Raw genomic sequence first — 25,177 nt, forward strand, 5'->3', positions numbered from 1 at the left:
TAGAGTCATATCTTATCAATTTAAACCACGGCATATATAACAAAACATGTTCGTAGCTTACTGATAGCGTTATATCATTGCAAACAAGTCAACTTGCGTACAAATAGTAACGATACAAAACAGTTTATTGCCTTTCTCGGTGGGAACCATTCAAAAATGATGCCCGTACGTGTACATTAAAATGCCAAAGAAATGACAGTTTCCAATTTATTTGCAACGGAAGCGCTCACAAATTAAATATCCCAAATAAAAAAATTTGGTGCTCAATCGGTCATGATTTAGGGGTTACTCCAATCGATGAAAACTTCAACATTTTTACCCATAAAAATCATTTCCTTAAAAACGAGCTCAGTTCAATCGCTGTCGTTGTCAGGTTCAGGTTGATTTTGTCGCCGTTGGCATGTACCTAAGCGTAAATGGAATATTGCATGTAGCGACCCAGCGGAACAGTCGTGGCGATCACAACGCTTAGATTTGGGGGAGCCTTAAATGTGCTCCGTGCAGCCTTTGTGGTTTCGTTTCGTAGCCATCAGTGCCAAGCAATCACGCGTGGTTGTTCCTTTATGTTAATTAGCTGTTGGGGAAGGAGGGGCAATATGCCATAGCTAAGCAAAAACTGCTTTAATGTCTTACCTGTAACGATTTTCATGGGTATTTTCATATCATGCAACTTTTACTTCATGAGGCGAAACGCCTTCTAGCTTGCAGCTATTAGGAAACAACGCACCACACGTCGGCGAATCAGCATTCTGGTATGGACAGTGCGTGGAGACGCGTAGTACATTATAGGTTAGTTGCCCAAGGGCGTTTTGCCTCGCTAAAATGTTAGATGTTTCACCAAAATGTGGAAAATTTCGGTTTTTCCAACCTTCCTATCTGTTATTTAAACATTTTTTTCGTCTGAGCTACATAATTTTAGGTCTAGTTTTGTAATGGCCATGCCTTGACAATTCGGTAAATATGAGGGAATACTCAAAAGGCGTTTTGCCTCGGTGGTGGGGTGTTTAATGGGATTTCATCATATTTTCATATTTTCTTTCGTCGAAGGTGTGATTCTGTGACAGAAAAGCATCAAATGAGTGACATTGTTTTTGATAATCAGTTTCTCAGTTGGCTTTATTCGAACATAATGAGCTGGAATCATCAGCTTTTCGAAGCAACTTGAAACAGATTTGTTACCTATGGATAAAACGTTACAAAACAGCACACTGTAAGGACTGTTCAGTTTATTGAGAGGATACTTTTACATAACGATATTATACAGACAGAATGGTCAATTTCGATGGAGTTTGCTTTATCGTATATTATAATACACTGTCAATCAACAGTAGTTTTTGGAATTAGATAAAACAGTTTAAATCTAACAAAATGGCACCTATTGTCAAAGCTTCTCGAATTTCGCGTAAACATAAGCTTCCCAACAGAATTCCTTATAAACAAAATTGACAGTTTGTAAGAAAATTGCAAATCGGCATGTCAACAAAATCATCAAAAAGATCGGAAATAAACACACTGTCAATGATTTGTCGATATCTAGAAACAGTAGAGCCTGTGGCAACCCTTAAACGGAATATAAACGCTGTTGCTGTTGAAAATCCAATAAATTTTGATTGTTATTAATATCCCAAATTTCTGAGATAGAACTGTTTCATTGATAATTGGATTTCATTTCTAGAAGGTCAGACAATATATTCAACGAAAAGAAAACAGATTTCGAAACAGATTGATGGTTTTAAAAACATCGACAATACAAAGTGTCCTCTTTATAAACTGAACAGTCCTTAAGTAAATCAAAATCGTTTCATGCGATGGAGCAGCGATGGGCAAGAACACGTCGAGAAGTCGAGGATGTTTGTTCATAACTGAAATAAAAATTCCTAAAAGGAGCCATTTCTGACGACCCCAACTACTTAAATTCTTTCAGGGGGATTTGTCACAATCTTTTATGCGGAGTCGGTTTACCTCGGAACCGATCCGCACTAGAAAAGAGCTTTGCGCCCAGCTACAGGGTTTTGTTTGTTTACTTTTGCTTTTTAACTAAAATACATCACTTAGCAAGGTTCTAAATGAACCGTTATGCGTGAGAGAGTTATTAATTAAAGTGAAAAAATTGTCAACATAATGTAGGTTAGCTGTAAATTAAATGTTAAGTGAATTAAAAGAGTCTGATTTCAGACCGCATCGTGCTGTGCGGTTTTATTTTCTCTCTTTGCTAAAGGAAGTTTTTTAATACTACCCGAAGCTATTTTAATTTCAACAGTGCTTCTCAGCGCTATTTGTACCCACTGATCCCGTAACGATCTTTGCAAGGACCCGTGCCTTCATTCCCAGTGCGGCATTGGACTGAGTCAGACGCATATAGTTTACAGTTTGTACCTCTTCACGCGAATTACTCGAAAAGTGCGCTTTTGTTATTCGGCGCGGTGTGTCTTTTTTGCCGAGTTTCGCAAGGTGAAATCCTGCCGGCTAGAGGGAAGCGGGCTGCATTTGGTAAATCACCAACCGGTGATCAGTGCAGCGCCGTGAATATTTTTGGATTAGCTTCCATCATCATACGAGGACGGTCGTAGGTAGCAGCGAAGCAGCGACGAAAAGGCTAAGTACCTAAACGCTTTTCATTGTTCGCACATCATACCACGCTTCTGTTCAAACAGCGTGGAGTTGGCTTCACTTTTTCTCGAACAGAAATAATCGGCCAGTGCAGAAAGAGTGGGCATTAGCCTGGTTCAAAAAATTGTTTTTTTTCTTAAATAAATTTATTTAAGTTTTTTTTTTCTTCGCATACATGGACGAAGCGAGTGGAGGCGATTCGCCTTCAACAGACAATGTTGTTCGCACGCGATTTTACCAGGCCACATCACCTGGTCCCTGGGTTGTTTATTTCCGACAGAAAGCGAAAAGCCTTGATTTTATAGGCAACAAGCGTGATTTGACGCGTCGTTTTCCGAAAACTGATTTTCATCAGATTAATCGGAACAAACTACGTGTAACCGCACCTACATATCAGGATGCAAATGCAATCGCAAAAGACCAACTGTATAATGTAGAATATTTAGTTTATGTGCCCTCGCGAGAGGTCGAAATTGAAGGTGTCATAAACGCAGCGAGCCTGATTCGCAAGGATGTACTTGCAGGAAAAGGTCGTTTAAAGAATGCCCTGCTATCTACTGTGGATATCCTGGATTGCAAGGAGTTGCATTCAGCTATCATGGTAGATGGTAAAAAAGTATTTTCTAAGTCTGGTTCTCTTCGGGTGACGTTCGCCGGTTCGATTCTCCCAAAATATGTAGATATTGAAAATATGTTATTTCCGGTGCGGCTTTTTGTGCCAAGGGTGTTTAATTGTACCAACTGCAAACAGTTGGGGCACACTGCCGAGTTTTGCGACAACAAGCCCCGTTGTGGCAAATGTTTTGAGAAGCATAGGGAGGAGGCCTGCCAACAACAAGTAACAAAATGTGCTTATTGTGGTTTGGATCCTCCCCATGGTTTGCAAGAATGCCCGGTGTACAGAAAGCGCACCCAAAAAGTGAAGCGCTCGTTGGTACAGCGCTCCAAGCAGTCGTATGCGGAAATGTTTAAGTCGCAAGACACATCCGCAACTGCCAACGCAACGGCTGCTATTTCAGCCGCGGTTCATGTCAATGATTTTTAAGATGTAATTTCCATTGACGAATCGAACTCTGACGTAGCCGAATGAATGATTCAGCAGAGGTAAACATACCCGAAAAGAGGAGAAAACTGTCTTCCCGGGACTACGCCGTAAGAAAATAAAAATCATCCCTAAAAGTTTGCCAAAATCTGAGGGTAATGGGGGATTATTTAAAATTCCGAAGCAGCCTGTCTATACTGCTCCTTTTGACCCATGTTGCAGTAAGACATTCCCGCCATTGCCTAAAACTGATGTTACAAAGAAACATCAGTCAAGGAATATCTCTGAGCAGAAAACTGCTACTCGCACTTCCAAGAAAAGAATCTCGTCCAAGCGAGGATTGATATCCTTTAAGGACCTTGTGGATCGTATTTTGAACTTATTCAATATACCGAATTCATTGAGGCCAATCATTGACCTCTTTATTCCAACAGTTGAAAGTTATCTGAAGCAATTGACTGTCTCATGGCCCTTCTTGCAGGACTTGTATCTTTCGATGGATAATACGACCATACAAGATACAATCACTGTGCTGCAGTGGAACTGTCATAGTCTGAAACATAAATTGGACGTGTTTAAGTTTTTAATTCGCAACCTGATTGCGATATATTTGCACTCTGTGAAACATGGCTTTCTTCTGAAGGTGAAATCAACTTCCACGATTTTAACATTATTCGCCAAGATCGGAATGATCATTATGGTGGCGTTCTTTTGGGAATCAAAAAATGTCACACTTTCTACAGAATTCCCATTCCGACTGTTAATGGTTTAGAAATCGTCGCTTGCCAAGTAAATGTAAAGAATAAAGACCTTTGCATAGCTTCAGTGTATATTCCCCCAAATACCTCACTTAATCGTCGGCATCTTTGGAGCGCAGTCCCTCTTTTATCATCCCCAGTTTTAATACTGGGGGATATGAATGCACATGGTATTGCATGGGGCGAAACTAGAGACGATAACAGAGCGCCTATTTTCTATGACCTGTGCGACGATTTCAACTTGAATATTTTGAACACAGGCGAAGTAACTCGAATAGGACCTCAAGGTCAGGAAAGTCGAATAGATCTGTCTTTATGCTCTAATTCACTATCATTAGATTGCACGTGGAAGGTAATCGAAGATCCCCATGGTAGTGACCACATGCCGATAGTCACCACAATCAAAAGCGGCTATCAACGATCAGTGCCAGTTAATGTTCCTTTCGACCTCACGAAAAACATTGACTGGCAAAAATTTGCATCGGCGGTAAAAATTGGTATTGAATCAACTGATATTCTTCCTCCACTGGATGAGTATCGATTCCTTACCGAATTGATTCATAAAAGCGCACTAGAAGCTCAGAAACGACGCGTTCCAAGTACATCTGTCATAAGAAGACCAGCCACTCCTGGATGGGATGATGAATGTACTAAGTTGTATTCTGAGAAATCTGATGCCTTCAAGGCTTTCCGTAAACACGGAAGGTCTGAGCTATTCGAAGAGTATTTGAGGCTTGAAAGAAAGCTCAAAAATCTTCTCAAGGCTAAAAAACGTAGCTACTGGCGACGTTTTGTCGAGGGACTATCACGAGAAACCTCAATGACAACACTTTGGAAAACGGCCCGCAACATGCGGAACCGCATTTCCACCAACGAGAGTGAAGAATACTCCAATCGATGGATATTCAACTTCGCAAAAAAGGTCTGTCCAGATTCCGTACCAGCAGAACCGCTATTTCGAGAATCAGTAGCTGATCCCGGTTCTTTGGGTGAGCCATTTTCAATGCTGGAACTATCTATGTCTCTTCTTTCATCGAATAATTCTTCCCCGGGATGCGATAACATTAAATTCAACCTTCTGAAAAACCTCCCTGATATCGCTAAAAGACGATTACTTGACCTGTACAACTGTTTCATGGAGTACAACATCGTACCCCCAGAATGGCGACAGGTGAAAGTAATAGCTATTCAAAAGCCTGGGAAACCAGCGTCTGATCACAATTCGTACCGACCGATCGCCATGCTATCATGCATGAGAAAATTATTGGAGAAAATGATTCTTTCAAGAATCGACCATTGGGTCGAAAAAAATGCATTGCTTTCAAATACTCAGTTTGGCTTTCGAAAAGGTAAAGGAACAAATGATTGCCTGGCGTTGCTCTCTTCAGATATACAGCTGGCCTATGCGCACAAGGAGCAATTGGCTTCAGTATTCTTGGATATTAAGGGCGCTTTTGATTCAGTTTCCATAGAAGTACTGTCGGAAAACCTGCACAGTAGTGGAATACCAGTCATTTTAAATAATTTTTTGTACAATTTGTTGTCAGTTAAACATATGAATTTTACTCTCGGTACCCTGACAACTTCCAGAAATAGCTACATGGGCCTTCCCCAAGGATCATGTTTAAGTCCCTTGCTTTATAATTTCTATGTTAAAGATATTGACAATTGTTTGGAAGAACATATATCTATTCCCTCCATTTTTTCTGAAAAATATAAACATGTCAATTGCAACAACAAATATTTCACTGATGGTTCTCGCATCAACGGATCCACTGGCTTCGGTGTCTTCAATGTAAATTCAACCACCTTCCGAAAACTTCAGGAACCGTGTTCGGTTTATGTTGCTGAGCTGGCAGCAATTAACTTCGCTTTGGGGATTATTTCCGATCAGCCCGTAGACCATTATTTCATCTTCTCGGATAGTCTTAGTTCTATCGAGGCACTCCGGTCGATGAAACCAGTTAAGCACGCATCTTACTTTCTTACAAAAATAAGAGAGCAGATGCGTAATTTGGTCGAAAGATCTTTCAAGATTACCTTTGTATGGGTCCCATCCCATTGCCTAATCTATGGCAATGAGAAAGCGGACACGCTAGCAAAGGTGGGCGCACAGGAAGGTGAAGTTTATGATAGACAAATCTCGAATAACGAGTTTTTCCCATTAGTCCGTCAGAGTACTCTTCAAAATTGGCAAATGAATTGGTCACACAACGAACTTGGACGGTGGCTATTTTCAATAGTTCCTAAAGTTTCTGCGCGAGCGTGGTTCAGAGGTAAGGACTTGAGTCGAGGCTTCATTCGCGTGATGTCGAGGCTTATGTCCAATCACTATTCACTAAACGCACATCTCTACAGAATAAACCTTGTCGATAGCAACTTATGTAGGTGCGGAGCCGGTTACGATGACATCGATCACGTAGTTGGGTTCTGCTCGGAGAATGACGCCTCCAGAGAGCAACTATTGGATACCCTTGTGGCCCGAGGTAAACAACCCTTCAGGGAAATAAGAGGTGTTTTGGGAGATCGCGATGTGGTTTATATGCAGTCCATCTATGCCTTTCTTTGCTCGGCTGATATCAAAGTCTAATGCCCGTGTTTATCTCTTTCTCAGTTTTTTTTCTCTTGTTCGATTCTGTTCTTCTGTTCCGTGTACCACGAAGCCCTGGCCATCCGGAAGATGTTCCCTGCTGAATTAAAATCGAGCACGACGCCATGCAAAACCGTCTTCAACGCAAACGCCCGGATGAGCAGCTGGAATAACCTAAATCCAAATCCTTACCCCGTCCATCCTGAATTAAGTAAAATATAACCTTGAGTCACCACGAGTATTATGGTCTATGTCCCTTCTCTACTAACGGTTAATGATAAGATGATACAAATTATAAAGATATCATACTTAAGAATTGCGGCTCCGCAAAGTGTCACACACGACTGAGCCTACCAAATAAATGAAATGGTTAAAAAAAAAAGGACCCGTGCCTTCGTTTTACGTTGGACCCGTTTGCGGAAGTAAAATTCCGACAAGTGGTGGTAATCCTGCAGGGACACCGTTCTGGGAATAAACCTCTTAGAAGGTCACGTCTCCAGGTTCAGCAATGAGCATTAATAAAAACATGAGGATGGGGGAATCTCTGAATTCTCCACTTCCTTCTAAGAAACAAGGTTTCAAGACCGTCCTGAAAAGCGCGGAAAAAATAGAAGGAAGCTGGAGACTTCAGAATTGTGATTTAGTTCTCTGGTCGAGTATCGGATTCGCTTGCGCACGGAAGAACGAGTGCTTTCGCGACGAAAGTTGGTTCAATTGTGGACTCTTTGGGTAAAGGTCTGCGGTCTCGAGGAAACGTCCAGCTGCCAACGGAGAAGAAAGGTTTCGGCACGCAACGTAAGCCTGGTGATTGGTGAATCTTCCGAGCTCTGTTGGATGTGGTTTCGGGTAGCTTTTACTTTGATAGGATTTCCGAGAAAAAAATTATGTATTTCGTTTACAACTAGACGTCTTATAAAAAAATTTGGTATTAATAATTTACTGGGGATTTTTTCGTTCGTATTATTATTATCTATCTACTAGTAAAAACTTCTTATCAACCTCAACAAAAACCAAAACTGCCATTTTTGCATATTACGTAGAAGTTAAATTACAAAGAAACAGAATTAAGTTGAATATTTAGCATATAAAAAGAAGTTTTTTAACCGAGAAAATTTATTATGAAAGTAAAAAGCAGCTGTATTACGTTATATGAAAGAACAGAAGAATGATTCAAGTGTAGGATACGTTGAGACCGTCGCTTATAGAGTTATACCCCGCTAAAGCCGCAATTGCTACTATAATGCATTCAAATGACCCCAAATAGATATGTATTGATGGAAATAGTGAATCTATCTTTACAAAGTGCTATTTTGACCACTTTGATGTGTTTTTCTCATTTTTATAATGCGCAAGAAAGGCATCAACAACGCTAGGTGGATTAATCTTTTTTTGATGACGGCTAGCTTGGTTTTCTAATCAAAACCATTATTTCAGCTGTCTTGTAAATTGGGAGAGAGAAATGGACTCTCAAATTCCATCAGAAAGGGAAATGGACCCTCATATTCCACCACGAGCTAATTGGGAAGGGGGTGATGTGATGACTCTGCTTGGCCTTTGACCGAAAAGGGAGTCATCACATTTTAATTTTTTGTGTAAATGTTCGAAAGTTTTATAATATGGTAGAATTGCAATATTTTTAATGTGCTCTTTTTGAAAACAACAACATTAGACTGGCCCAGATTACTATGGGGAGAAAAAAATGTTGTCGAATTCCACGGGGCACCCCCCAGAATTGTGTCTTTGGGTGAGAAAATCAATCTCTGAAAATTTCAGCTCAATCGCTTGTTGCATAAGCTGGCGCATTTGATTTGAAGTTTGTATGGGAATTTCAGCCAAAATGTATAGGAAAATACACCTCCGTCACTCATTCGATCTGGAAATTGGTTCTGTTTGCTCGATTGACCTCAGAATTGCAAAAACGGCAGTTGGTATACTACAGAACAATTTCACAGAACATTGCATGATGATTAAATGAACTTTTATATATAAAAGTTCATTTAATCATCATACAATGTTCTGTGAAATTGTTCTGTAGCTGTTCTGTAGTTCTTTTATATCTTACTTTTATATCTTACCTGGGCCAGTCTAATCAACATGGTATATTTTGTGTATAGATCTGGATACTTGTTAAGCCGAAATCCAGTGCCGCTGCACGGTCAGCCGACGGGGACCGTCGCCCCGTCGGTAGAGGTACGCTTTACCTTCATACAGGAGTTTGATAAAATACAAACAATAGTATAATCATGATCAGTAGTGATCATGATGGTAGTCTCAACATCATCATCAAAATAAAAACAGCCTCAAAAAAAAATTTCAAATGAAAAAAATGGAAATTTCCAAAAAAAGAAATAAGAAAAAAAATATAAAATTTCCATAAATAATGCAATCAAAAACAATTAAAAATTTTCCACAAAAATAATTAAAAAAGAGCAATAGAAAACCGAAATTGCAATAAAAGAAGAATTGTCCTTAGACAAATAAAAATTTTCCACAAAATAAATATTTTTTCCAACAAAAAATTAAAAACTTTCCACGAAAATAATTAATTCGCCATAAGGAAATATAAAAAAGCAAATTAAACTGAGCATTTTTTCCATAGATGACCCTTCTTTGAATGTGTTTAAATGTTAAAGAAATTTTTTTATTTTTTTTTGTTTATTTGTATTTTTATGGATTTTTTTTGCTCTTTATTGACTACCAGCAGACCCGTCGAACTTCGTCTCGCCACCCCCCCCCTTCCAGAGGGGGAGGGGTCTTTAACCATCTTAAGAACATTCCCTGGTCCGAAAATCCGCATTACACAAAATTTCACGCCGAGCAGTTTAGTAGTTTTCGAGACTATAATAAGGGTTCGACAGAAATTTATTTTTATCTATATGATATTGATGGAGCATTCGACAACACATCTCATAATTAAATTACAACTGTAATGACAAAACATCAAACAACTGTATTTTTTTTTACTTATATTATCTGCTTATTATCTAATACATCCATTTCTCCCTTAGACTAGGTGTTCCGTGTTTGCTTAACACTATCATCCTTATTTGCTATGTCGATTGTTTACATTTTATCCAGTCAAATTTCATGCACCGAACAAACCGAAACAGTTAACAAAAAAAAAAATGCTCGCGACATTTTTTACTTTTTCGGCAAACTGTTTCTTGCTGCTGCGTGAGAGTCTTGTGGTGTCGGTGCAGTTAGCATTTTATGGATCTTTCTTGATTCGGCTCGTGCGCAGCGCAAACAGAACAGAATCGAGTTTAATTACCTGTGGCGCACAGCCTGGAAAAAGTGCTAGCCATTGTTTTTTTTAACTCAAAATTCATTTATTTTTTGTTTTTGTTTTTAACATTATTTTTACATTATAAGTGGTTGGCCAATGGGCCCTTCATCTTAAGTTTTAGTTATTTCTGTTCTACTTCAATAGTTTATCATATTTAAAAATATTTATATTTAACATTACAGCCTTTCTGAGACATTTGTTTAATTTAAAATTTGATAACCTAACTAACTATTTACACTAATATTTGTTGCCTGAAAATAAGCTTGCTGACGAGGGTCAAGTCAAGGTAGTCAGCCTAATTGGCTCATTCCACAGTCCTGCCATTGAGGATGATTTTACAGCCCCCAGACGTGTGGGGTAAAATGATGACCTGGGTTTTCGCCTCGTTGATACAGATCTTCCTGCTGGTGAGGTACTATGTCAGGGCATCCAGGCCTCGTTGGATTTTTGCCACTAGCACTCTGATCGAAGGAGGTGTCATCTGCTAACAGAGACAGAATGCCGCCTTCTGGAGGTTCTGGCATGTTGGAGGTGAACAGATTAAAAAGCAGGATCTCGAGGATACTGCTCTGGGAGACGCCTGCAACGATATTGTGCGCATTGGAGCTCGCTCCGCTGATTGAGACGCGGAATGTCCTTACCGACAGGTAATTGTTGATGATTTTCACCAGGTAGCTGGGAAGATTGTAGCGTTGAAGTTTGTACACCAGGCCATCATGCCATACATTGTCAAATGCCTTCTCAACATCAAGTAAGGCCATGGCGGATGTTTTTGAGACAAACTTGTTCTGTCTGAGGATGTTGGTAACTTGAGTCAGTTGGTGTACGGTTGACCGACCGCGTCGACCAAACTGTTCCTCGAGCAAAATGTTAAGATTTTCGGCAGACTCAAGTAACCGATGATGAATAGCTTTTTCGAATAGCTTAGATAACCCTGAGAGAAGGCTAATGGGACGATAACTTTTGGGGGAGGAAGGATCCTTCCCAGGCTTCCGGATGGGGATGACTTTCACTGATCTCCAGGACGATGGGAAGTAGCTGAGCCGGAGACACTGATTGACGATCAGCGAGAGATGCTTAAAGAATGGGGCACTCATGTGTTTGAGCTTGAGATTCAGGATGCTGGCGAAGCCTGGGGCCTTCATGTTCTTCGATGATTTGATATAGGCCGTCAATTTGCCAGCTTGATCTCCAGCTCCTCCAAAAAGTCGTTGGGAATCAGATGGATGTTGTTACATGCTCGTTGATGGCTGCTTCGTGTGGAATAACGATGTTTTGCCCAAGATTGTGTGAGCTGACGAAGTGACGACCAATTTCAGCGCAGGAGTTATCAAGCGATCCTTAGAGCCATTATTGTCTAGTGGGATCAAAGTTGGAATGGGCCAAGGCTTGGATTTTAGTATTCTGGTCATTTTCCAGAACGGCGTAGCGTTGTCTGGGAGGTTGCGGATCATATTCGAGAAATCGTTATTTTTGAGGTCCACCATTCTGGCCTGGATAATTTTTGTGATTCGATTACAGCATGCCTTAAGCTCAGACAGTCCGGTACGCTGAAACTGCCTACGAGTGACATTCCGCAATCGAATCAAATCTTTGGTGAAAGTATCGATGTTTAGAGAGTTGCTTACCTGCCGAGCCGTCGGGACATACTGCTCTCTGACCGTCGAGATAGACTCTTCAATGGCGCACATCTGGCTGTCGATACTTTCCGGCGTCTCCGGACGCACCTTGTAATCGATGGAGTTGTCGACGCACTGCAGGAACCGCTGCCAGTTCACTCGATGATGGTATCCTGGAAAGTTGAGAGTGTCGGATGATCGAAGAACCGATTTCGGCCACCACCGGATAGTGATCATAGCTCAGTTCCTGATAGATGAGCGGCTGCGATATTTGTTCATCCATGTTCGTGATGAACAGATCGAGCATCGAATGTACCATCGGATCTGCTCAAACGGGTGGGTGAACATACCCAGGGTGAAGATCTGGTCGAAGCGTGTTTTGCACCCCCGTAGTCGCGATGCCAGTTGTGTGAAAATTGGAACTAGCTACTCTGATGTGTAGAGCGGTGGGTCACCTTCAGCCAGAAGGGGCTCGTTGTCCTGACGACGGAATCCAGGGGGAGGAAGCAAGGGCCACTGGCTGGGAGCCGATGGTACTTGGGTATCGGGTGCCGTGGATGGAACCGAAGCAGCGGCAGCAGCAAGCCGTTTGTGTGGCTGCAGCGGTGGAAGAGCCGGAATCGGTCAACGGGGAGGCCTAATGGCCGAAAAAATTCCTCTCATTCAGCGCCGGGGTGGAACTGACTTTTGGTGAAAGCCCTCTTCCGGATCTCCACGAACTCGGCGCGCTTGGGACAGTCCTTCGTAGTGGCCCGATGTTTTTCGCCACAGTTGGCGCACTTTGGATCGGCCACCTCCATCTTGTCGAACTCATCCGTCGGGTGCAGTTCACCACACTTGTTGCAGCGCGCATGTTCGCCGAACCCTGACTCCGCCCCCGACAGCTCAAACCCAAATCAAACCGCTTTGATTTTTCCAACCGACTGTCAAATGGTTGTTCGAACAACATCACACACGGTCAAACAGAGCAGCAACCGAAACATTTTCTTGTGGGTGGAGTTGGTCAAAAAGAATTAAAGAACGATAGCTGGACAACACTCAGGATGGAGATCTTTGAAGTCGGCCCTTTGCACCACCGGAGGTGTACAGGATCCATACATAAGTAAAAGTAAGTAGTTGATCAAACGTGTTTGTGCGTGTGTACGCTACGTAACCGTGACAGTTAAGATTCGACCAAGTAATAGACAAAAACACGACAGTACTCTCCCCATGAGGAAGACTCCCCGTGTCGAAACATCGGGTAAATCACAGAAGAAAATGGGGTACTATGCACTCCAGGGCAAAACTATCTGTTTTTAAAGATGTTTTTGGCACCTTTTCCATAGTTTTTGATATATCGCATGTAGTCTGGATTTCGAGCTACCAATCCAGTGAAAAACATTTCTTGAAATTGGTCTGAAACATTGCTAAAACCGTCAAAAGGTCGTTACGCATACTCTACAATAACAAACCCATCATAAATTATTATTCGTTTGGTATTGAAATACCTTAGCATGTTACGCCTAAAGTATTTCGCATATTATTTTTTTGGAATTTTACCTCTTATGCAAGGCTAGTTCATACCAATTTCTGTTATCGAGGTCGTCACTGCTGCTCGGGAAACGAATAATAATTTGTTATGTGCTTGGTATTGTAATAATAGATTATATGAAGCATGAAGTATTTTGCCCATTGACTGTTGGTATTGTTCCTTACCTCCTATGCACACCTAGTTGATACCAGTGTAAGGTATAGATAACAGAATGAAGTATTGTTGAGCTATTTTCTCCCACTCGGGAATGCATAATTTTGACGCTTGACAGATATGGAAAATCTGAGTTATACATTTGTCATAAGACGAGTTCGTATTATCCCATTTAATTTCACCACTTGATTGCAGCTTTGACAAATGTGTATTTCGACCTCAACAGTGAGAAGGTCTTCAGTCTCTCGTACTTCACTCGACTTTAGTCAATCACGGAATAGTAACCAATAATACATATATGTAGTCATAGTCAGTCAAAGCTAAACTAACCCTCACTGTTTTTTTTCAAGAGAATCGGCATCCGCATTATAACAAGTGTTTAGACAAACTCTTTTTTATCTACCCTAATCCATTCCTTTTTTCTAGTTTAATTTTTTTGTATACTTTTACAGACATAACCATTACCCTCATTAAATGGTTGAAATAGCTTAGGATTTAATTAAGCGCAAGAGCATATCAATTAGCGGTCTCAAATCCATTACCACCTAACGCCAATATCGTGCATGCTCCATCATGCCTAAATTACAAAATCCTCCGATAATCTCCCTTCCCGGAATCGGAGAAAATTCTGCCTAATTCCCATTAGTGCCATTTTCATTCCCCATCTCCTTTGATGGTGTACAACAAATTAAGCCGTAAACCGAAACGAGCGACTAGACAAACTTTTCTGCTCGCCATCACCGGAAGAATTCGGAAAAAATGACCCACATCAATACATTCCATATTTTACCAGTTTGGGGAAAAATGCCCATGTCGTTTTTTCTCTTTTGTCAGATCTTTGCTATCTCGCCTAAAATCAATTGGAGAAAAGTATTGGAATTTTCGAAAGCCGCACTACATCTTTAACTTATTTATTCGAGAAACTCCTATGTAAGTACTCTGCTTTTGCCATGTAACTATTATTTTTGACTAACATAATAGTATTCGAATTATATATAAAATACCCATTCGAATGAAAATCGATCTGCCGAGCTTTGGGTAATGTGCGCAATCATCTCAGCAGGGTTCAGATGCCTTAAAACTGCTCTCGCCCACTGGAATGATATAAATAATGCATAAACTTGTCGGTCCACTTGGCATTGCATTGCAGGTTCCGGATTCTGCTGAATCAACTGTAGGAGGACATTATCGGAAGGTGCGGTCGGCTTCCTTATTGCCAAAGGTAATCGCTTGGTCCGTTATGTGTTTGTGTAAAGCGGCGATAAAAAGTTTTCACGTAATTTTACCGTCGCTCCCATCCAGGATCCAACGACAGGAGGAACCCCGGTCAATACGACGGCAAAACGATGCCACGATAGGAGGTTTGGAGTCGCCAACCTCGGACCATGACCGTGTCTTTTTCACGGTGGAAAAAATGGAACACAATCACGTAGAAGCTGCATGATTGTGGAGATTTCCTTGGCAGAGACTACTCTGGAGGGGTGGAAAGTCCGGTGGATAGGTTTCGGGAAATCTATTCGCATGATGCTTTCGGCATTTCTCAGCAGGAATAGAATTATAGAAGAGGTGAAAAATGTAAAGGATCTCACCTTTTCAGTTATTTTATGATTGAAAAATTTAGCTAGTCTATGAATGTATGTATGGACCATGAATTGAATGTATGGACTTTTTCCAAATAGTGAAAACTCAACTTTGCACTTACCCCGTGCACTGAGGAACTTAAGGAAAAGTTACACAGTAACACTTTGCTCGAAAATCCGTGCTATAATCGCCTCAAGAGTCAAAGTTTTCCGCTCAAACATAAATTGAAAAGCAATCAAACGTCCTACCCATTACGATACTTTCAAAACTAGCGAAACAAACTTAATTTGATTACGTTAAGCTCCAGTCGACTCACGCCTTCCAAATCAGGAACGGCAGTCTGAGGCCTTCCATTTTGTCCATTCATGGTATCCGTTTCGTGTGCACTCCGGAAGGCAATACCGCACCAGCTCCTTCAGTATGCCACTTGATCCGTCTTTAATTAACTTTTCCACGCTTAATCTTCCACTTTAGAGGCCGTCGTATTCGGCGAGGGTTAGATACGGAAAACTCGAGTGCAGCAGCACGAAATGCCTGGTGGGGCGCCTTGGTTGGTCAGAAAAATCTAAGAATTGCTAAGCTGTTTCCCGGCAAGAGAGACGACACGTATAACATGGAACATGCCATTACTTTACGCTTCGCTAGCACATTCGTTTTGTTGAAGGAGAAAAATAGAAGAAGTCAAATGAAATATGGTTAGGTCGGACACCGTTAGGGAAAAATAGGAAGTGAGAAAACTTCCACCCTAGGAGCTTAGAGCTTCCGCAGGCAGGCTTGATGGTGAATAGCGGAAAGGATACAAGCAAAGTAGCGAGCTCTGATTAATCTGTCTAACGACGAACGTGCCTTTGCTCTAGGATGTAGTGGCATGAGCTAAGCTTGGATTTATCATGGTTTTATAGCAGTTGTGCATTAGATTTGATTGCAGAATCACAGTGAATTCCAAACGGTCACATGAGGGGTATGTCCTTTCTATTATTTTCATTTACAATTGAGCTATCTCCGATACAGCTAACTTTGAAAACACAAACCAAAGCTTCAACCAGGGTTTTGCCATACGTTTAAAATTGTATTGGATGCTCATAAGCATGAGATTAAAAAAAAAATATGAAGAAGGGGATCTAACACAACCCAAATTATTAAATACTTTTTATCAAAATGGCCTCGAAGTTGAATATATTTGCTTAGCTTTAGCTTAGCTTTAGCTTAGCTTTAGCTTAGCTTTAGCTTAGCTTTAGCTTAGCTTTAGCTTAGCTTTAGCTTAGCTTTAGCTTAGCTTTAGCTTAGCTTTAGCTTAGCTTTAGCTTTAGCTTAGCTTAGCTTAGCTTAGCTTTAGCTTAGCTTTAGCATAGCTTTAGCTTAGCTTTAGCTTAGCTTTAGCTTAGCTTTAGCTTAGCTTTAGCTTAGCTTTAGCTTAGCTTTAGCTTAGCTTTAGCTTAGCTTTAGCTTAGCTTTAGCTTAGCTTTAGCTTAGCTTTAGCTTAGCTTTGGCTTTAGCTTAGCTTTAGCTTAGCTTTAGCTTAGCTTTAGCTTAGCTTTAGCTTAGCTTTAGCTTAGCTTTAGCTTAGCTTTAGCTTAGCTTTAGCTTAGCTTTAGCTTAGCTTTAGCTTAGCTTTAGCTTAGCTTTAGCTTAGCTTTAGCTTAGCTTTAGCTTAGCTTTAGCTTAGCTTTAGATTAGCTTTAGCTTAGCTTTAGCTTAGCTTTAGCTTAGCTTTAGCTTAGCTTTAGCTTAGCTTTAGCTTAGCTTTAGCTTAGCTTTAGCTTTAGGTTAGCTTTAGCTTAGCTAACGATTCCCAAGTCATGTAGGTCGTCATCCAATGATTAAGAAGTTAAGAATTTATTCGAAATGAGAATTAGTGTTACTCAATTGTAAGGAGATAATTGTCATAGTGTCACAGTGTCACAATTGTCACAGTGAGTGTTTTAAGCTGGAAATATTATTCAGTATAATGACAGCATGGCAGCGTGAGTGTGTCAACATTTGAGCTCAATTGACCCACATTGACCTTTAGGTTATGTTATCGAACTTCCATAAACCGCACATATATTCTGATAGTAGGTAAGTGTTTGCGCTCAAGATAATATTAGAACCGTTGCATTTGCCGTCTTACTGAAACAAATTGATCCTAGCTAGAAATAGAATAATTAAGCGTCGCATCGATTTTGTCCATTTCGTTTGGCTCACCAAGCGGCTTGTTGTTAACTTTTTGTAATGTTGAAGTTCGATGTGCAATCGTTATGACTGCAATTTCACTACTCATAAAAAGGGTAAATGCTATCATACACACCGAGTCGCTCTAAGTACGAGACAATGCAGATGACTTTAGTATGTCACGCAAAAATGGTATTTTCCTATCTCTTTCTACTTCGTCATGATTTTGTATTGATCCTCCGACTTTTTGGCATGGACCTCACGCGGCTCAAAACTACCCTAAATATTTTTCACCACAAACACTTTCTTGTTCCTAGAACCATGTCATTGTATTGTGCTGCTGCATCCCTTTATTCAAAATATGTTAAAAGTGACCGTGTAAATATGACAGATTCTTCAAAGTAACCGAATGTATAGCACGTTTTCCCTAACCTTCCCTAACCCTAACGACATCATGTAAAGAAAAAAAAATTGCACTTTGGTGTAGCCATAACCATTACGAAAATTTAGTTTCATTTATTAACCTTCCGTCTGTGCTCAAAAAAACTTACGTTGTCTGTGCTCTGGGGTCAAATTGACCCCAAATTGAAATTGCTATAACTTTTTTAATGTTTGGCCGATTTTGGATTTTTGGGGCTGTTTCGAAAGATAATTTAATCATCTTCCAGGTCGTTACCAAAGATTGACTATTGGTGGGCGGGTACATCGCGGGGAGGGGTTTTAGTGAATAAGGGTACAAAAACAGTGATTTTTCATGAATATTATAGTTATATCCGAAAATCCTACCCACTTTGAACAGCACCTTTTTAAAAAAGGTTATGCAGGAAGGCGTGTGCTTTGGCATGAGGCGTTGATAAGTTTAGAACTTGGCCGCCAGGTGGTGGTATATTTGAATTTATTATTTTAGACTACTCAAGTAATTCCGATATATAAAATTCTCCTCAGTGCAAATACTCTCATCACACAAATTTAAAGTTTGTTAAAATGGCGTCTTGATCAAAGGTCGTCTAGTGGGAATGGACTGTCTTGTGACGGAAGTAATAATTGAGAATTTTACTAATAGGCGGAAAATTGGCTGATCTTTGGTTACGCATGTAGACCCAAAGGCCTTAATTCCAGCGTTTTCTTGGGTGACCTAAAACATATTATGTGAACACATTCTATTATTTGCAGCATCACTGGAGCAGGTTGAAAACAAAGAAAACTATTGATTAACTCTACCACAACATTTATGTTTGTCAAAAATGCTACAAACCAAAATACATCAGATCTCACATGGAACAATATACTCAAATATAACAGCTCACTAGTGCCGCATCTTAGAAGAAGTGCTTATTATATTGAGCACCGCTTTGTAGTCCTGGACATCCTGAATAATGTTGCCGAATACAACTTGGGTGTAGGTATGAGGGATCTCAAGCTAAAGCAACATTTCAAACATGCAAGAATATGGCAAGTACACTAGCACCGTCTATTTGTAAATTTCCTAATTATTTATTCCGTCCCATGACAGTCCATTCCTACCAGACGAACTTTGTTAAGGACGTCATCTTTGAAAATTTCAAAATTGTGCGATAGGAATATTTACAATGAGGAAAATCCCATATATCGGAATTACTTGAGTAGTCTAAAATAATGAATTCAAATATACCACCACCTAGCGATCAAGCTCTAAACTAATCAATGCCTCATGTCAAAGCCCACGCATTCCTGCATAACCTTTTTGAAAAGGTGCAGTTCAAAATGGGTAGGATATTCAGATATAAGTAAAATAAGCATAAAAAATCACTGTTTTTGTACCCTTTTTTACGAAAACCCCTCCCCGCGATGTACCCGCCCACCTATAGTCAATTTTTGGTAACGACCTGAAAGATGATTAAATTATCTTTCGAAACAGCCCCAAAAATTCAAAATTGGCCAAACATTAAGAAAATTAGAGAAATTTTAATTTGGGGTCAATTTGACCCCAAAGCACAGACAACGTAAGTTTTTTGAAAAAAGTACACCGTAGCGCATATTTTCAAGATTTTTCGAGCGAATTTGCACCTAGGAGACAGATCTCGGCGAGTTTTAGCAAACTACCAAAAATTAGGAGAATCGGTTGAAAACTAAAAAAATGGCAGCCACTCAAAGTGGCCTGGGGTCATATTGACCCCAGAGCACAGACAAAAGGTTAATATACTACACATAAACTAGAAATGCTTTTAGTTTATGTTAAGAAGTTGACTGTTGAGTTGATGAAATATAAAACATCGAATTTACCATTTCAAATTGGTAATTTCATCACGTCGCTCAAACTTTCCGTAAAACTTGATTTTCTGTCATAAACAAGCTTGACCTATCGCAAGCAATATCTAGTTGAGAATAAATTCCATCACATCAATCCAGTTGTCGTTTCGCGTAGAAATAAAAGTTACCCGTTGCATAGCATCAAAGTATGGAGCACGCCCTGAATGGACTCGCTGGAAGATATTTTATCCTTCGTCAATCTGCAGGAAGGAAATAAACTTCAGCTCACCAGAAGAAATGCACTGCGGAAATTGAACTCATCATTCGATTGTAAACCTCGGAATGCAGTCCTATCCATCTGTCTTTTGACGACCGAGAAATGGTTTTTATTCGACAAGAAGAAGAAAAAAGTTCTGTTAAGAGCGAACTCAAGGAGCAGTCCCTTTTCCACTTTTGCAACTCCCCGAACTACTTATTGGATGTTTAAAGCCCGTAGTAGAAAAAGAAAATAGGGCAATATGGTTTTCTACATGGGTGGATTTGTTTTAATCAAATCTGTTATTATACAATTTTTGAAACTCATTCTTTTGATTCAATATTGGGTGGAATTTCCAAGAATTAACCTCATTTCTGTTCGAGACGTTGGTGTTTGGTTGGGACACCAAAGGAATAAGCATCAACGTACCAACAACCACAACCCTGCATTCCCTATTACATAAAAGAATAAAAAAGAATCGTTTCGCCCACTCTTGAAAAGTAAGGAGTAAAAATAGCAAGTGCCTCTAGAAGATCACTGTAGCCGCGCTAGATGTGACACCATTTCGGCCCCTCATTCACTTTTTTGATGAGGGCGCAGCCTGATGAAGATGATGACCCTGCCGGCTGTGACGACAGCTGGGTGATTGGCGTTGTCGAGAAAACAAGATTACTGGTCGGTGAAATGAGGGACGTAAAATGAAAGGAGGTTGAAAAAAAATATATATCGATGGAGCACAGTTCAAACTTGGATCACATGGTGACGAAGCAGCATAATATAAATAAACGACATTTTGGAACATTGATTTGAGGTTGGTTTTCCTCTTGCCCGCATCTTAATCGGATGTTGGCACCAATAATGTTTCATCCCTGCATCCTCCCGATGTTTCGGTTTGGAAAACTGGGTCGGGCTGTGATTTGGTTGTTATGAGCCATTCATTCTGCTCTATATAGCTGGATGTTGCGATGAGAAAACATTTTTCTCTGGATCGAATGAGTTGGAGAAAGGTTTCCTTTTTCCATTATTCCGTATATTTTGGGGTAAAGTGGGACAATGAAAAGGATATTTTTCCTTTGAAGTATAAGAGGTTTTGAATAACACCAGCTTAATTTCCAAATTTATCTACGCACTTTATCTTGCCTTTCTTGTATTCCAAGTAGAACCACTCAATTTCAACGGGCGAATTTAAATTCATTGAAAAGATATTTGTATAGTCGTTTGCATGCTTGTGTGTGCGTTTTAGAAAAGTATCTGGTCTGTACATTCCCGGATGACTGTATGATAATCGCCAGAAAACCAACGCCAGAAAGCATTTTCCAGAAAACACAATCTACTGAATGCAATTTTATTTTTTGGAGATTTGAATTGATAATTGAAAGTTAAAAAAAAAATGATGATTGAATTGATAATATTAAACGAAAGCGTTTATGTTCATTTGAGATTACAAAAACCAGACAAATGTATCAGTTTTCTATCCAAACGGATGTACCAATTTATTCTATGACCACCAACAATATGCTTTACAGCTATTATATGCTATAGCCTACAAAAACCTTGCGTTCAGATTTTAATACGAAATGGCAAAGATGTACCATTTAATTATTGCGTACTCAAATACTAGAGCTCAACCAACGATTTCAACACCAGATACACCCCTATCTTCCAGTCGAACTGCATCAACGGTTCATCGATTGACTTGCGTATCCTGTCTGCAACCAAATTGCATAGATGGAACCAACCGGCAGACAAAGTTTTTCCCTGATTCCCACCTGAACCAACCATGAACAGGAGCACGATGTGTAGCCGTAATCGCGTAATTGATGGGGCTTGGTAGGTGAACTTTGCCAGAGATTTCATAGATCACGCCGCCGTGGCGATTGTCCTACTTTTGTCACTTCATGGAGGCGGGCAAAGCGGTACGCGAAAAAGCGAGCGAGCGTACATACCACTCTATAGAATATATCACTGGTGCTCCATTTTCCAGCCAAAGTCAATCTGTCTTTCCTGCTAGCAGTCGCCTTTCGTCTTCGTATAATTTATCATTTCCGCATAAAAGTTCGCTCGCTCGTGTGATTAGAGCTTATATTTCCGGTTCCCCAATTTGAATATACAATTGCTCGTTCCTGATGGTTGCCGCCTTTGTCGTCTCCGCCGTCATCTCTGTCAGGACTCGCATACGCCACGCTGCTACTGGCACTTTCGAAAAATAATAAATTTTTCTGATGCGCCTTGGCCCAACTTTGTTTGTCTCCCTAATGGCTGCCGCTGGGCTCCGAGCGAAAATTCAAATCTTCCTTCCGAAAGCGAACCGACGCGCGACGCTAACGATGACTAACAGTCAACAGAGAGGGCAAATTTCCACTGGCTGGTACCTGCTTTTGTTACCTTTTTTATCCCAACCCACCCGGGGGCAAACAGAAGAAATTACACCCATCGACGTCGTTATATCCTTCCGTGCCGTGTTGGCTGTTGGGTGCTTTGAAGAAAGTTACGCGAATGGATTGTGCCTTTTTCCGAGATAGGTCTGAAAAGGGGAGGAGAGCATCGCAAATGGAAATCAAGTCGTTATGATACTTGACACCTTCTGGAGAGACTAACTTTCTCGGCTTTCTTTAATGCCGACGATCGAATATAAAACGACCAAGCAGAATGCCGGCTTACGAATCTGAAAAAATATTTCTAAATAGTTTAACTTCGCCAGTAAATTTTGCAAATGTCTGTGCTGGGAGTAGACTCTGACTGAACTTCGATTTGCCTGAAAGTTTTCAAATTCTTGAAATTTAAAATCATTGCTTGCGCATAACGCAGCTCAATGGAAAAACGTTTCCCTTCCGATTAAATTTATGCTCCCACGAATCGGCTAAGTAATCTCTGATCTTTGCGGAATAAACTGCTGGCCTTCCGCCTTCCAGGAAATTTTATTTCTGTACCAGCTGCTGATATGAAAAGACTGGAACATTTTATGATTATTATTGGAGTTTCTGCTCTAATGGCACAAAGACAGAAACCCAGCCGAGATTATATACTTCAAACAGTTGCGCTTCATTGCTCAAGTTCATTCACCTGGGCTGTGTATATTGGCAAGTGGCAGAAACCGAGAATATTCAAGTTCTTAGAATGTAATCAACTTTTGATAAAATCCTAGGGAATATATATTAAAGCATAGTCTACTAACATGGGCTTAACGAAGCTTGTTACTAACTAACAACGTTGTTAACCGAAATATTACCAAAATACTTATGACGTAATCATGGGTGCTCCGTCGAATGTTTACAATTTCAAGAACTGATACAAGATTTTTGCGGCATACAAAGTAACCCCAAATGCGACATTTGAATAACATTGGACAGCAAATTAAGTTAGTGGACGGCTGGGAATAAATCCAAATATGTACGTGTATATGAACATGTCATTGTCCAGGTATCTCCCCTCGGAGACGAGTGGGATTTTTACGACCAAACTTCAGAAAGAGTGGGAGACGCGTAGCAGTGCTCTTTCGAGCGTGTGTCCTTCTGCTGGTGTCGGGATACTAACAAAGTAAGTACCAAGGGTACGGGGGTTAGTTCTGATACAAAAATCACACAATTTTCTTGAGGGTTTGCAATTTCAACAATGTAACAATATAGGATGGGGATGATTTTCCACAGCGGCTACACACAATCAAAGTAAATATTAAATGCTAGACAAAATACTAGAATACGTGAGTAGGGTATGTGATGGGTAATAGACAAGTTGAGGATCATACGAAAGAATGGTGCTAAAAAGATTATTTGCGAATCTCAAATACCTGTTCGAATAGTATTCCATCGCATAATAGTAGGCACTTTATACGCATTATGATTTGAACAAAACATATTTCATATATGAGCATAGCATAGATTGTGGAACGATAAAGCTTCACGAAGGCTTCGTGACACGAGGCAAAACACGTCGAAAAAATCTATCTAAAATCTTGACGTGTCGGAAAGTGATCAAAACGTGGACGCAATGGCACGATGAGTAGGTATGAATACCATGCAGAAACGAAGCAGCAACATGAACGTCTACATCGGTATAAGGACAGAAAACGACGTGCAAACTCCTTCCCTGGAAGATGCTAAGGATGCTACAGCAATTTTATATCGAACAGTTTGAGTAAACCAAAGCAGCTGTGAAGCACAGCAAAACACATCTAAGGGGCAAGCCAGAGTAAACGCGACGTGCGATGCGACGCGACGCGACAGTGCAATTTGACAGCCTGTTGATAATGATTGTTATTCTTTTACGGGAGTCGCGTCGCGTCGCATCGCTCGTCGCGTTTACTCTGGCAGGCACCTAAGCTTACCCAAGCGAATTAGTTGACCACTTGTCTGCAGTGTAACTATTTTTAATGTGGGTTTTCCACGATAATCTTCCGTCGCCATTAAAATACATGCACTCGAACAGGTGACACCAAACTTTCTATAAACTTGGAAGACTACAATGTAATTAATTAAACGGTTTGTGCATGAATTTGTGGGAAGGGTCATCTCTTGATATTGGCAGATTATGAAAGTGGTAAAACTTTAGAAACTCTTAAAATTCACTTAAATTCAACGATTGGCGGTTCGTTCAACACCCGAAAGATTGTCGCCCCATCTTCAAGGATAAACAAATAACCATGCGTTCACCGTTTATTTCTCATACAAATGTATCATTTTGACCCACACCCTGGCGTTGTGCCAAGTCAATTTATTATACACTCAACCCTCTTTTTACGGCACTTTTTTATATGTCACTTCGTTTTACCTCCCTTTTTTACGGCACGTGACGTGAATAATAGTTTGTTCAACTAGTTTCAAAAAGATCATTTTTTAAGCCCGAGTTACACACGCTATTTTTTTGTAATTAAGAGATATGGGCTTTAATATGTTTAATTCGGACCAAAATGGTGCCGTCTGTTTTACTTTATATGATCTCTACCTCGAAACATCTATGCCTGGCGTATTGTAGAGCTCCATAATCATCGGTCTTGGGCGATGTTGTTCCAGTTTCCCCGAACGTTCAAGGTCCCCTGGTCCGAATCCACCGCGTGCAACCAGTGTGTTCATGGCATTCCACGAAATAGACCTGTGATTTTCGCAAAAAATATTCAGCGCGTCACCGAATAGAAATTTTCTACGCCGCCGAATATTTTTTAACACGATATTAAAAAGACTATTAAACCATTAGGTTTATGGGTTTCACACACTTTATTAAAAGAGCATTTTTACTGGTGAGTCCATCCTATCGGAAATACATATTTTCAGCCAAGTTTATATTACATTTATCTTTTTCCAAGCAAGCAGAAATTATTTGACGGCAGCTCACCCAAAACTGTAACTAGTATTAAAATAAATTTTCTCAAGTATGA

The 25,177-nt window shown here is 40.3% G+C and overlaps 1 protein-coding gene across 2 annotated transcripts in view; it reads right to left on the minus strand.

Annotated features, from left to right (window-relative positions):
• Window positions 1-25,177, minus strand: part of LOC134213383 (uncharacterized) — a 558,528-nt gene that overhangs the window by 353,342 nt on the left and 180,009 nt on the right. The window lies entirely within an intron of this gene.

This window comes from Armigeres subalbatus, chromosome 2 (assembly GCF_024139115.2).
Source record: "Armigeres subalbatus isolate Guangzhou_Male chromosome 2, GZ_Asu_2, whole genome shotgun sequence".
NCBI classification, from domain to species: Eukaryota; Metazoa; Arthropoda; class Insecta; order Diptera; family Culicidae; genus Armigeres; species Armigeres subalbatus.